The sequence below is a fragment of the Pyrus communis genome, chromosome 9 (genome assembly GCF_041283825.1).
Source record: "Pyrus communis isolate YQ-2024b chromosome 9, ASM4128382v1, whole genome shotgun sequence".
Classification (NCBI taxonomy): Eukaryota; Viridiplantae; Streptophyta; class Magnoliopsida; order Rosales; family Rosaceae; genus Pyrus; species Pyrus communis.
In genome coordinates, this window is record NC_142573.1 from 11,557,474 (window position 1) to 11,573,129 (window position 15,656).

Here is a 15,656-nt window from a genome sequence, read left to right on the forward strand (position 1 = left end):
CTGCGATACTTACTCATGCTTTGTGTGATATTCTTGATATGCCACAGGTTGATGATCCAGGGGTATATTTGGGCATTTCTACGATCTAGGGTCGGTCAAAGCGCGATGCTCTTGCATACATAAAGGAGAGGGTTTTAGCAAAAGTAATGGGGTGGAGCAACAATTTCTTTCTCAGGCTGGCCGCAAAGTGCTTATCAAGGCAGTTGCTCGGGCGATTCCAACATATTCGATGAATGTTTTCCGGCTACCAACTCATCCTTGTAGAGAGATTGACATTATCCTTGCGAAGTTTTGGTGGGGGAATAGAAATAAAGAGAGGGGCATTCATTGGGTGAATTGGGAAGAAATGGGTTGTGCCAAAGGTGATGGTGGGATGCGCTTTCAAAACCTGATGGACTTTAACACTGGACTTCTCGCCAAGCAGTGTTGGCGTCTAATCCTTGAACTGAATTCTTTATGGGCAAGAGTGTTGAAGGACTATTATTTCCCTCATGACTCAGTCCTTAATTCTAAGCAGAGGGGGGCGGGCGTCATGGGCATAGTCAAGCTTGCTGGAAGGAAGGGACCTTATTATCCGGGGGACTAGATGGCAGGTTATGAGTGGAAACTCAATTAGGATTTGGGATGATAATTGGGTCTCGGGTGTGATGAATTGATATCCAAACCCTATAGGGGAGGCGGAGGTGGATAGATCGCAGGTGGTGGCCAAGATTATTAATCTGGTTTCAAGGTTGTGGAGGTTAGATGACATCATAGATATCGTCTCTGCGGTTAAGGGGAATGTCATTGCCATGCTTCAAGTAAAGGACTCATAAGCCCCGAATCGGCTTATTTGGCTCGCAGCAAAAAATGGCATATATTCAGTAAAATCTGGGTACACATGGGTTTATAGGCCATCCCTAAAGGGGCGGTTTGGTCATCCATCCTCCTCTCGTACTGTTGAGAATGTGGTGTGGAGTGGACTGTGGAGTTTAAAGGTTTCCCCCAAAATTAAGAATTTTGTTTAGAGATGTTTAAAGGGGGCTATTGCAACAAAAGCTCATTTGTTTAGAAGGAGATGTGTTGTTTCCTCTCACTACCGTCAAACATCTTCTTCTTCTCTGCCCATGGGTTTAGCTGATTTGGTTTGGTGGGCCTCTCAGTCTTCGTATAGACCAAGAATCTGTTACAATCTTGGATTTATGGCTGTTTTCCCTCTTCAAGCTAAACTTGGGTTTGAAGGAGTGTAAAACCCGGTTTCTATCATTGGTGGCCTTCTCTTGTTGGTTTATTTGGAAGGCTAAATATGATGTTGTGTTTAAATGTAGGGATCACACCCTTTCTCAAACCATACATGCTTTGACTTGTGCGTGGGAAGCATTTTCTGCTACTACATTGGTGGATGGAAAAGGCAGCCTTCCGAGCCCTTCCATACCTGATAGGATGACCCCGTGGTCTCCTTCTCCCAATCCTGTGACAAAGATCAATGTAGATGTGAGCTGGAAGATTGGTTCGTCTGTGGCTTGGGTGGGTTTGGTTGTGCGGGACTTTGGTTCCAGGTGTATAGCAATAAAAAGGGCGATGGTTTTGGCTTCTGATGTGACTATTGCTGAATCCTTGGCAATTTTGTACGGGTGCTGCTTGGCAAAATAGTTGAATCTTGCTCAGGTGGTGATTGAGTCGAATTTGAAGAATGTCATCACATGTTTGAAAGATTGTTCGATGAGCTGTGCTTAGGAAATCTTCCCAATCCTTAGTATAATTCATGTGGTGGGGAAAACTTTCCAATCCTGCTCCTGGTCTTGGGCTTCAAGATCAGCAAATGTTGGGGCGGACTTCGTTGCTTCAAACTTCAACCGGAGATGCATGACTTGGCTTGGGTCAAAAGACCCCCATCTTCTCTTGTGAGAATTCTGAACAAGGATGGTCTTCCTTGCCTCCCGGCTGTGTAGCTTTTGTCTTGTTTTGTGAGATGACGCTTCTGCCATTTGTGGCTGCGTCTGTTTGTAATCCCGTGTTGTCGCTACTTGTTCTTTCTCTTTGTCAGCCTTTGTCGGCTTTCGTTGTTCTTGCTGGCCGTTGTGCCCTGGTTAATCCCAGTTTCAGTTCAAAAAAAAAAAAAAAAAAAAAAGGTCAAATCAAATAGTGATGTACTAGTTTAGTAGCGGTTTGAGGTCTAAACTGTGTCCACCTCTAATTTAAGTGGCTTAGTGGTAAATGTACGGATTACAACTCTCCAATAAACAAAAAAAATATGGGAGGTCTTGGGTTCAATGCTCCGAGCTGATGAGTCTGCTTTACTGTGGCCACAGGGTGAAATTTCTCATAGCCTCTTTGGACCAGAAATGAATGGATAAATGTTGCTTACCATCAATTGTTCCCCCTTTTCAGGAAAAAGAAAAGAAAAAAAACAAAAAAAAAAACACCACTACAAAGCATTATCCCTGCTATTTATTTAAGAGAACTTTAACGAAAAGATCTCGGTACTGTTCACTTTAACGAAAAACCATATTTTTACATTAAAAAGTCAATCATGATACTATTCACTTTACCATTTTTTTTTTTTCTTGTCGTTAAAACTCAAAATTTTCAAATCGTTTTCATTAGTTTTCTTTTATTTAAAGTAGCATAAAATATAATTTGCAATAAAAATAAAAATCTCGAAAGACCAAAATTGTAAAATCTCAGCTAATAGCGAGGTGTCTTGGGTTCGATAACGACATACATCTGCTTTGGTGACTTTCTTGTGCCCCACAGACGCTCGACTTCTGCCGCTGACAAAAAGATCACGGAGGTCCGTCGTCCATGCACCATGCTTCCGTTTCTTTCCAAAAATGAATAAGCTTTGTGTTTGAATGATTCATGCAGATTATGGTTGATTCTGTCTCGAGACTTTTTAAAATTTACGTTTCGTATATGTGTGTGTGTGTGTGTATATATATGGTTTCACATTCTCCTTTCGGGCGCTAACCATCTGTTTGTGTTAATGCCGCTTAAGTCTCCTTCTCAATCTTGATACCGAATTTCCTCCAAATTCGTACTAAATTCTTTTTTTCTTCCAATGACATAAACCAAACCAAGTTCTCTACTTTTCAGAGTTACTTTGTATGAAAGACGTACGAAACTGTTTCGGTTTTTATTCGTTGTGGTTCATGTTGTAATACTTCATTTGTTCATGTTTCCCAGGTGCTTCTGGGAGATTCCTGCCGACCATGCTTGTTTCTAGACTATCCGCGGTCAGAACTCAGATGATCAACCATGTAACAAAAGGTTTTTGTTCTGTGAATTTTTTTCATTTTTGGTCTATCTTTATTCTGCTTTTCCAATAGTCTCAGCCCCTTATTAAAATTCAACATTAACTTCTTCCATGCTCATTTCTCAGCTTAATATCGTGTTAATTACATTGACATTGAAACTTTTATTGAACTGTTGTTTATTACCAAATATCCAAACTGCACTTAATATATAATATGTAATGCCCTAAGGTGGTGGGAGTGAAATCGTTGTGGTAAATGCTAAGGTAATGCTGCACAAGGAATGATCTTGTTTGACATGTAGCTAGATATGTGTGACAGGAGACTGATGTCTGCTATGTTGGATCGTTGGGATGAATGATGGGTTGTTCAATGTTTCAAGTTTTATACATGATAACATATAGTTTTAGTTTATTGGTGTCTTTTTAAATCAACTAAGTTACAACTGTATAATTAGTTTACTGCTTAAGCGGAGGTTCTCTTATGATTCCAGTAAGGTAGCGGAGGTTCTCTTGTGATTTTAAATTGTAGTTTAAGTTGGTATCTTTAAAAACAATTCAGAACTAACTGATATGAATTTGCCAGGTCCATTGAAGCCTTCACCAAAGACAGGAAACTTCGGTGGACTTTACAGTGATATTTTCCGTACTCCGGTTAGCTTCCTAATGAACTTTCTTCAATGGGCCTTTGTTTCATTTTCAATTTTTGGACTAACCCGTCAAAATCTCACTCTATTTTTTCAGAAGCATCAAACTTTCTCTACGACAACCGCTCATGAGGAGGGGGATAAAAAAGTAGAAGAGTAAGTTGCTTTTTTTTTCACATAAAAATTGAACTTGTAGCAACAACTCTTTACATATTGGTTCAATCATCAGCAAACAATTTGGAGAGAATTCCCGTATTTGGCTTATTTCATTAAAGATGAGCTCTCATCCTATCCTGCAACTAAATATCTGTGTTATTGGAACGCTTGCATCTTTTTGTAGATTTCTTTAACCTTCTGTTTAAATCTACAGAATTTCTGTCACATTTGTTGACAAGGGAGATGGAGAAGCCTATTAAGGTTCCTGTTGGAATGTCCATGCTAGAAGCTGCTCATGAAAATGACATAGAACTTGAAGGTTCTCTAGCATGTCATTTGATGTTTTGTGCATTCCACTTTGTTTCCTCTTGTTTTAGTAGGATCCTAACTTTTATTAAAAACTTTTCTGAGCTCTATGTAGAATATAGACCCCGGTAACTCCTTGCAATTTTGTTTTAGTGGTGTTGATGAGTGAGCTTGCCCTTCAAGATTGTTTTATTATGAGACTATTAAAGTGCTTGTTAGAATTGAATGGATAAGATGAACTTGGAAATTGAACTTATGTGATTAAAACCAAGGCTTGGCTGGATTGAACCGAGTTGATCAACTATGGAACAGTGCGGCTATCTCTTTTGTCTATCTCTAACAAGTTGGTTTTAATGTGATCTTAGGAGCATGTGAAGGATCGTGTGCTTGTTCGACATGTCATGTGATTGTGAGAGTATGTACTTTGAAACCTGATGTTAGCAGGCGAAGAATCATAATAGGAAGGCAATATTCACTGGATACAAGGAGACATGCAAAATGAACCGATTTCTGTTTCGTTAGTATCCGGTGAAAGTTGCCTTGAAAACTTCCATTCCTCACACTAAAATTTTCATATGAGCTAACTTCTGGAACTCTTGGTTAGGATATGGAATACTACAATAAACTCGAAGATCCAACTGATGAGGAAAATGACATGCTGGATCTTGCTTTCGGGCTCACAGAGACGTAAGTCCCCTATACCTTGGAATTAATCTGCAGGGAATATTATGTCAAAGTAGTAGCTGAAATATGAATTCTGAATTCTATATAAGTTGATATTCGTTTGCAGGTCTCGTCTGGGTTGTCAAATGGTTGCAAAACCAGAACTTGACGGAATATGCCTTGAACTGCCGAGTGCAACGCGCAACTTTGCTGTTGATAGGCATGCCAAGGCCACATAGAATAGAATTCTTTTGATAGGAAGGAGACAGTAGGACAATTTTTGCTGAGGAAGCAAATGGAGCTATGCCATTCTTGTAGCACGTCCTACATTGCTAGTTTTACGCTTCAGAAACTAATTAAAGAAGCAACTTGATGAAATTTGGTTGTGCCAGGAATTTGGTTGAATATCTTATGGGTATTGACTTTCACATTTCCGTTTTATTTTATTTTTTTTGCACTACTTACCTCGTTTTTGTTCTTGAATTCTATTTGAGTTATTCAATCCTAAACGAAAAGCATGGGGAGAAAAATGTTAGTACGAAAATCGCTTCACCCCCGTCAAGAAGACTGGGTTACATTGAAGTCCTCAGACAAAAGAGGATATAGTCATCAAGGCTCAAGCTCAGTAAGTCATCTTTCTTTCTTGCACGCTATGTAAAGTCATATTCTATATCTCGTCATGTGTGAGACAATATGGGAATTGGTACATTCCGGCCCCTGCATTCCGGCGCCACCAACCCCCACATTTGGGAGAAATTATGAGATCCGACAACCAGACCACGTATCCGTCTGAACCTAGACATAAAACACTTCCCTTACACCATACCAAATCCAGGTGTCGTTCCAAAGACCCTCTCCACGTTTACTTCCACCTAGTGTGTTTTGGCCGGACAATCCATGCGGTTTACGGGACCAAAGAATTTATCCCATCGTAGGTAAGCCATTTTGCTTCAGGAATCAAAGTCTAGGAGTTTCTAACTCAATAGCAAATCACGCTAATTGTGAGCTACCTTATTGCTGTCGACTTTCGAGTTTTAAAGCCAACATCGGTGGTCACTCTACTCAGGCAAACATAATTAAAGTCCATGCTATCATATTAAAGTTAGATTAAAAGCACTTAAAAGTAAAAGATAATTTGCAGCTCAAGTAATTAAAAGCATATATTCATGCAATCGAAATTTTTAGCTTTGATTTTTTAGAGGGTTTTAATGAAAAGCCCTTAAGATTAAAAAAAAAAGTTAATAAAAAATACCTAATAAACAAGTGAGAGCTCTTAGGTTCGATTTTCGCCGAATTTAAACCACATAATTACTAGTTCATTATAAAACTTAGCGCAGTGTCTCACCCTTTTAGTGCATAAATTATTGTTTGTTCAAAGAATAAAAAATACTAATAAAATAAACAATTTATTAATAATAAGGACCAAAATTACTCCCTACAGGGCACATCACATAAGCCCAACATGCTAGAAAACAAGCCCAGCGCGCTAAACAGAAAAACCTCAATTCCAGCCTGCCCTTGACGGATGATTTAAAGCCAAACTTTTTTAATTGATAAATTACATTTTATCCCCTCAAATTTCAATGAAATTACAACCTCATACAATATTTTTGAAACATTTTAATTTCATACATTTATTATTATTTTATTTCAATTTCTTATAACCGTTACAAAGTTTGTTAAATTAACTGTTAAGTGATGACATAGCAAATATATAGTTCTCATTTGTGCTGACGTGACTGCCATATTTGTGTTAGGTGGCTAAACACTTAATAAAAAATTTAGAATATTAAAAAAATTAATTAAAGAAAATTATTAAAAAAATAAAAATAAAAATAAAAACCCAAAAATCCCCTTCTTCTTCCCCACCCTCACCCACCCCCTTCTCCCATCCCCCCTCACCCACCCTTTCCCCCATGAATTCTACACCTCCATCTAACCCAAAATTCCAAATTTACCTTTGTGTTCCCCACCCGAGCCCACCCCCTTCCCCCATTAATTCTTCACCTCTATCTAACCCAGAATTCAAATTCCTCTTGGACACCCTTGTCGACAAGAACCGGGACCCCGACGATACCCCAACGAATGAATGTGTACCGGTCAAACAAATCAGGACTCCGACGAGAGCACCATTGTGCATAGAACTCTTGGCTGCCTTCAAAATTTGATGGAGATAGAGCGCAGAAGTCTCGCACCGACATCACGATAGAACCTTGATGTCGTCATTACTTGATTTGGACCCGCCCGACCTGACACACCCCAACCGAAATCAAGATGTGATGGCCGTCATGTGAGGGTGATGTAGCCATGTGCACAATGCGGAAGCAAAAGATAAATAATAAAAGTACGAATAAATAAAAACCAAACTACTAGATAAACTAGTTAAAGTAACTCACTAGTGTGAGACTAAGTGGAATAAACATAATCAGAGCACAGAAAGCCTAAGTGCAGTCCAGAAAAACGAATACTAATTACATAACACCCAAAGGTGTTCCTACATTTGTGATGTTCTGTCAGAACCACCGTCAAGTCCTCGTGACCACCAAAGCTGCTTCTAACTAGAACCTGGAGGGCCGCAAAACAAAATGTGTGAGTGGGCAAAAACAAAGCTTTTCAAAATCATTTCGTTATCAAAAGTTCTAACCCCTCGCCGTAAAACCTGTATAATTTCCCAAAAAATAGAATATACACATGTATCGAAAACATGTTCAGAAATATGCCATGTCAAATGCCTCCACATAAACTGTAAGTAACCCAGGTAATGTCAATCAATGCAAGTAAGATGTCAGCCGGAGTCACCTGACGTGACCTGTACGGCTGAATCTAGAGCTCAAATCCCCAACTCACTAACTATACATGCACACGAGTCGGAACCACATAAAGTGGTCTGTACGATAGGACTGGGTGTAAATAAATACGCTCAAGTGCTATGATCACGTGAAGACTGGGCGAATAATCGCGGGTCACCTACGAGTCGGAACCACCTATAGTGGTCTGTATGACAGGACTGTGCACCTAACTTGCATCCAAGATGAGCGTGTGGTGCGGGAGGTGAACATCACGTGAAGGACTGTGCCCTACTCTGGGTAGAAGCACTAACACCGGGGGTGCAGGTTATGAGCTCTCTATGCATCTCATATAACCACTAATTCACAATCATAAACGATAAACTTACCTGGCATTTACCTGTGCGTCCGCAGCACTAAACATACATATATGCAACTACTAATGCATAAATAAATAGGCAAACGCTATGCATGGCATTTAAAACATATAAACATTCCATATCATTTTCTGGGACAAACCACAAGTATATAGGTATATACAGAAAACCAAAAGCCCACTCACTGGTATGTGGAAGGGTAGTAACCCCCTTGCCTCGAGTGCCTGCACTCGTTCTCGGGATGGGTCTCACGTATATGCGAAACAACTATAAAAACGTCAATTTAAAGCACATAACCAAAACTAGGTAATAACTTCTCATACAATGCTCAAATGGGGTGTTTGGATATATCAACGTGATCTACTCAACCTCACGAATAACCCCATTTTTTTTTTTAAAATTTTCGACCTCCCATGCGCTGCCACGCACCGGCCATGTGCGGGCACATTCCTGACACACGTGTGGTAACCCTAACGGTGTTAGGGAATATTCCGTCCAAAAATAGAATATACCATTAAATATACCTGATATTCCGTCAAAGTTGACAGAATATTCCTTATCTTCTCTGGTGAGTCTTATCAACCGCCGCTGTCTGCAACACGAATTTTTGCCGGAAACTGGAAAATTTTCAAAACTTCATATCTTCTTCATTTCTTAACCAAATTCTATGAAATTGGTACCAAAATGAAGCTTACAACAAGTAGAACAAAACCTTACCACTTTCAAGCCCTGAAATTCACGGAATCACGCCGGAGAAACTCCGCAAAATCCAGCCAACCTTAGAACTTGCTATCCCAACATCCAAAATCCTTCAAACTTATTCCCCGAGCTTCGTGAGAGTATTCTAAAGCTCCCTAAGATCTTAAAATCCACTGAAACCTTCGCAAGGAACAGTGCATGAAAATCGGGTTCTCGGGTTCTAGGGTTTTCGAGGGTTTCAAGTTCTAAAAGTGGTATGGATGAACTTAGGAGCTTGCAAGGAGTTCGAATCTTACCTTCTAGACATTGATCAGTGCGCAAAAGGTTGGTTTTGAAGTTCGTCCGTACACTTGCAAAGGAAATGGAAGAAAATCCGAGAGAAATAAGAGAGAAAGAGTCACGGGAGTGTATAGTATGGGTGTATATGTGTGTTCTGTAAAGTCAACCACAAAAAACAACAAAACAACACACCAAAATGGCAAATACCTACCAAGGACATTATCGTCATTTCACACCTATGGTACAATTAATTCGTGACGGGCTGTCACACGACCTGCAACTCTAAGAACTCAAATCTGAACTCAGTTCCACCTTTATCTGAACCCGCTGCTAACCCATGCGCAAATTGAAGAAAGTCTTCATTGTGTGAGTAATTTTTTGCAAATTTTGGGTTTGAGAATTAATGTGGGAAAAGGGGTGGGTGATGAGGGATGGGAGAAGGGGGTAGGCTCAAGTGGGGAAGACGAAGGGGATTTGTGTTTGTTTGTTTGTTTGTTTATTTCTTTATTTATTTTACTTTTCTTTAATTATTTATTTTAATATTCCAAATTTTTAATTAAGTGTTTAGTCACGTGACATAAATGTGGCAGCCACGCCAGCACAAATGAAGACTCTATATTTGTCATATTATCACTTAACGGTTAATTTAACAGACTTTGTAACAAATTGTATGAAATTGAAATAAAATAATAGTAAATGTATAAAATTGAAATGTTTTAAAAATATCGTATGAGGTTACAATTGCACCGAAACCTGAGGGGGTAAAATGTAATTTATCCTTTTTTAATTCTCCAATAAATATATGTGAAAGGTAAAAATAGATGTGTAAATGCCACTCAGTACTACGGCTAAGGGTATTCCTCTTTACTTATAAGTGAGAGGTCTTAGGTTCGATTCTCGCCAAATGTGAATTTGAACCACATTATTACTAGTCTATTATGAGACTAAGCCTACCCATCATTTTTAGTGTAAATTAGGGGTGCAACTTTGGTTAGGCCAACCTGAACCCGCTCGAACCCAACTCAACTTTAAGCCCGAACAAGTGGGCTTTTTTTTATAGTTATAACCCGCCCGAACCCAACCTGATTTCAACCCGTTCATTGATTGGGTTAGGTTGGGTTGATCATTTGCCCGCCCGAATCAACCTAAACCCATTTATTTTTGTGGCACATAAAGCTGTTAGGATCACCCATAACTCTTACTGCTTCCAAGTTGATATGGAATTATATGGACTAGAAGGATGTACCAAAGATATGAATTGTACTCGAAATCTGTCAATAATCTGACTTTGAATTCATAAATGTTTAGTGGCACAATTATCCATTTGATCCAAATTTGACCCTGGTTCATTCCAGTGGGATTATTATTTTAGCTACCTGACTATTGTACGTCTAATTCAGGGGGATGAATGTGGTAGTTTGGTGGACTTCGGTGCTCCAACCGTTGATGTGCAGTACACTTTTAGTAATTTTTCATTCAAGGCAAGGCATATAAACCCTAAGTTGTTATTTTTCTTCCGATGCTGGATGAAAATGAGTGATGGTGGTTTTTGCTCTTTTGGCACTGGGGTCTCCATGCTCTACAAAGACTTGATTCTAGCTTTGGAGGGTTCAAAACTTTATAATAAGAATAATGTTAGAGAAATCAAAATTTTAAATCAAATGATATGGTTATTGATAATTGAATTGATTAAGGTGCTTATTTGTTATGAGTGACATATCATTTGGTTTGTAAATTTGGGTTAATATTTTAGTCTCCCTAGCATTACCCTTACAATAATTTAGGGGATAGTGGAGTTTCAAAACATGGGGAACATAAGTGAAAATTGAACATCCCATACACTAGGATATTAAACCACATGCAAAATTGAAAAGCGATAAACTTATCAAACAAACCACAAAATCAAGTTATCATTATCACCTTCTGTGAACTGGGTTTATGTGTTCTTCAAAAACCCATAAACAAGGGAAATGGATCCCTTCCTCATAATCCATCAAATTCGGGGATCCGAACCATTAAAATTTGATCAAATAGCTAAAGTTATTATGACTTCTAAAGTGGACTTCTGTCTGGAACCGTTGAATCAAATTTCAGTTGTTCGAATCTTCGAATTTAGTGGATTAAGAAAAAGGGATTCGGAGAGCCTGCTTTGACCGTGCAACCCTGTGATAGCCTCACAACGTCCAAGCTCCCAATGAGCCTTACCTATGACCTACATGAGCCCGTTCCCTTATCATGGCGTCACCCGCGGTCACTAGCAAGTGTCGGTTTACCGTCCGATTAAGCGGTGACTGACTAAATTATGAAGAATGCAATTCCAATTCCCAACCAACCAGAATGCCCAGCCTTTTGCTTTGCTCGCTTGACAATTAATCTACTCAACTAAAATTACTTTATTACCCTCAACAAATTGATACTTTTTGTCCTCTTTCTTTTTCTTGTCATCTAATCTTTTGGTTGTAATTGGTGTGGATTGTTTGGACAAATGATACCTTTGATTCCTTCGTATCAACTCTTGATGCTAATGAAATTTGAATTGTTTTCACTAACGCGAAAACGAGTTAATGTTAAGAGAAGACATGCCATATGACTTTAGATTCTCAGTTGCATGACGAGAGTAAAGAAATTTGAGTATGATATTCTAACCAAGTGAATAGTCAGACATTCTCACAGAGAAATTTGAGTATGATATTCTAACCAGGTCATTAGTTGTTCTTTACACTAGTAACGTAAAAAATCTTATGTGTATTTATTATTTTTTTTATGTATTTCTCATTCTCCTAGTTCTTCTATTTTTTTTCTACCATATTTGTCTTCTTTTTCTCTCTTTTTGTGTGCGACTTTATTGTATGCACCATGTGTTAGATGAAATACCTTAGTTGACAAGCATTAGCAGTCTTCAATATTACTCCACCATATCCTGCACCAAACCTCGACATATAATAGTAGTTGTCGACATATGTTGGCATATGTTGACCGGACTTGACATGTGCTAACTAGGTGCTTGACGAAATCGCCTAATAAAACTTTTTATATTAATATTATGACCGCTTTATTTGAAAATCCTGACTCTACTGTTTCACAGTGTTTGAGTAATCCGAGTTTACGCATATATAGCTCTCAATGCATGTGGTACAACTCTTATATTTGTATAGCGTGACGACATTAATCAAATATAATCGTATCATTAAATCAAGGGAATTATTATTGTCACTCCAAAAATCTCATTCTACACTTCTCACAAGTGCATTTTTCTTTCCTAATATAGAAAGTTTGGAGTGTATAATGAGATTTTTGGAGTACTAATAACAATTCCCTAAATCAAATAGATAAGATTAATGACTTGAGAGAAATTAAACACATGACAATTGAAGGATCTTCGAGATTCTCACAAAAATGATTCGGAAAAGATTCTCATTCTGCGAAAAAAGCAAACAAATATTGATCTTGTGTATGTTCAAGTTCATGTACTAATAACCCTAACTTTTATCAAAAGAATATTCTATTAGGAATTCCGGAACACCGGAATTCAGATCAGGGAATCCGAGCCAGATAGAGGTCAGGTAGGTAGGGAATGACCGCAGGCGGTAATTGCAGTGTATGGATAAATGGTCCCAAGTTCCCCACGCTACCTATCAAGCTGGCTCTCCCGTGACGCCGGTGACGGGAACTCTACCTCTCACCCAATCAAATCCCGACATCCCCACTGCCCCGTCCCCCATCCTCGCCACGTGTCCCCACCTTCTGTACCCCTCGACGGACGCCGTCAAACACCCAACGCCTCTCTCTCCCCCACCCTCAGTTTTTTCCGTCAACCGAGTAAATGCAACCCAACAAAAAAACACCCAATTAACGTTTTCCGTAAACGCGGAAAGCCGGTCAACCCAAAACACCTTCTCTCTCTTTCTCTCTCTCCTTTTTTCCGTCTCGCGCACTAAATGCATTCCAACCCCCAAAATCCTAAAATTCACATCGCCGATATCTCATATCGTACGACCTCCGGCGCACGGTAGCACCCACCATAATCCTTACTCTCAATCCCTCTGAACCGGTCCCAGCTCCCAGATCGGTGATATTCGACGCACCTCTACGCAGTTTGCCACCGAGTCTTGGATCTAGATCGGCGCGGGATAGCAGTTGCATCGATGGAAGAGGACGACGAGATCCTGTCACCGGCGTCTGGAGGAAGCCGATCTCCGACGTCGCAGAGGCAGAACGGTCGGATTACGGTGACGGTGGCGGTGCCGCCGGCGCAGATTCCGGCACCGACGCCGTCTCAGAACAAAACCCTAACCCTAGCTCTCCCGTCGTCGGGTAAGCAGCAAGGGCGGAGCAGCGGCGGAGGAAGGGAAGATTGCTGGAGCGAGGAGGCGACGGCGGTGCTGATCGAGGCGTGGGGGGAGAGGTACTTGGAGCTGAGCAGGGGGAATTTGAAGCAGAAGCACTGGAAGGAGGTGGCAGACGTCGTGAGTAGCAGGGAGGACTACGGTAAGATTCCCAAGACTGACATACAGTGTAAGAATAGGATTGATACTGTGAAGAAGAAGTATAAGCTCGAAAAGTCGAAGATTGGGGCTGGAGGAGGACCCAGCAAGTGGCCCTTTTATGAGAGGCTCGATCATTTGATTGGTCCCTCTGGTGGTGCTAAGGTGGGTCCTGGGTCTGGTGGTGGTGGTAGTGGTAGTGGTGAGTTTTCGGGACATAGCCAGAAAATGCCCGTCGGGGTTCGACATAGCCAGTGTCTGGGGCATAGGGCGAAACGGGAGGGAAAGATTAGACAAAAGGATTTGGTGGAATGGGACTCAGATGAGTCGCGGGAGCTGTCGCCTTTTTCGATTGATAATGAGGTTTTCGAGCGGAAGAGGAGGAGGACTGCCAATGCCAATGCGAGTGTGGGGAAGGGGGTAGGGGGTGGATTAAAGCCTTGTGCGGTGGGTAGAGAGAAAGAAGGAGGAGGCGGAGGGTGGGGAAGCTCGATGAGGGAATTGACTCGGGCGATATTGAAGTTTGGGGAGGCTTATGAGCACGCGGAGACAGCGAAGCTGCAGCAGGTGGTGGAGATGGAAAAGCAGAGGATGAAGTTTGCCAAGGAGTTGGAGTTGCAGAGGCTGCAGTTTTTCATGAAGACACAGGTGGAGATTTCTCAGCTAAAGAGCGGAAGTGGAAGAAAAAGTGGGGTTAATGGGGGTCGGGAATGCTAGTAACCATCGTAGCAGCAACAACAACAACAACAGTGATTGTAGCAGCTAGGAAAGGTAAAAAAACCAACCCATGTTGGCAAATTTGTATTAAAAAATGGTAGATTTGAGTGTATGATCTGTTTCTTGTGGGGTTTGTGACATAGTAGTTGAGTCAGTTTGTGAAATCATGGTGTTAGGAGAGAGTAGCGGTTATTGGTAAAATGGTTGATTAGGATTTAGAGTCGGATTATTGCTGGAAGTATTGTCGGATTATGAAGTAAGCATCAACCTTAGCGAAAGGAGTAACGAAAAATTTAGCGTTGTTGCTTGCTGCTTATCAAGTGTATGATCTTCATGTATTTTTATGGTCACTTGTAATGAAATGTCGTTACTGTGAGAATCTCGAATTGTCATTGCTGGTTGTAGATTGCTTATGAGATGAATGATGGCTCGTCTAGGACTGATTTTGTGCTTCTGTAAGAAACACTTATGCTCCTAAACACTTTTTCTAGAAGCACTTTTATTAGAAAAACATTGAAACTTTTGTTAAAAATCCAAGTGCTTTTTGTAAAAGAGTTGGAAGTGCTTTCGCAAGGAGCACCTAAGCTTCTTTAAAAAGCGTTATGGGAACCAAAAACACTTTTAAACTTATCTTTTGTTAACGTGTGGGCAGAAACGTTTTGATTTTGGGGGGGGGGAACATGCTTTTTTTAGCATATGTGATACTAGTTAACTTGTTTATAAATTGGGAGTTTTAACGAAAAATTTACGGTACAGTTCATTTTAACGAAAAACCACATTTTCACACTAAAAAAGTCAATTATGATACTATTAACTTTACCCTTTATTTTGTCCTTATCGTTAAAACTCAAAGTTTTCAAGCCTTTTTCATTAGTTTTCTTTTATAAATTAACTACGGCAAGTGATCAATTGGAAATGCGGTAGAATTTTAGGTCAGGTATGCAGTATGCTCTCGGTCTTGGGTTTGAAGGATGATGCTGGTAAAAACACGGATGATTCCCCGGTTTGAAAGGACGTGTACTATTTGACTGTTGTCGCAGTGCACTGAATTCCTTTTGTCTTTTCGGGCCCTTTGGAGATTAATCGTACCATTCAGGGTGCAGGATACCTCAAACTTGAGCCGAAAGGAAAAAACTACTTTGTAAATTACTTATTCTAGTGTGGTGAGAACTGATAATGTAAGTATGAGATGTTTATGTTGAGGACTGAATGTTTGTATGAGATGTTTACCGTTTACTTGATGAGCTCCATAGCCAAAATTCAAAGTGATCAAGCGCATGTTATGTTGGGTGTACTATATGGATCGAGTC

General features: G+C 40.1%; 1 non-coding gene and 1 pseudogene across 1 annotated transcript; both read left to right on the forward strand.

Moving 5' to 3' along the window:
- The first annotated feature begins 2,694 nt into the window (after nt 1–2,694).
- On the forward strand, nt 2,695–5,434 carry LOC137740915 (uncharacterized). The gene is made up of 8 exons (XR_015966256.1): nt 2,695–2,853; nt 3,166–3,249; nt 3,819–3,886; nt 3,977–4,035; nt 4,250–4,354; nt 4,707–4,756; nt 4,946–5,028; nt 5,132–5,434. It is a non-coding gene; the product is annotated as an uncharacterized LOC137740915 (transcript).
- A 7,204-nt stretch (nt 5,435–12,638) lies between these two features.
- On the forward strand, nt 12,639–14,725 carry LOC137739757 (trihelix transcription factor ASIL2-like; annotated as a pseudogene).
- The last annotated feature ends 931 nt before the right edge of the window (nt 14,726–15,656 follow it).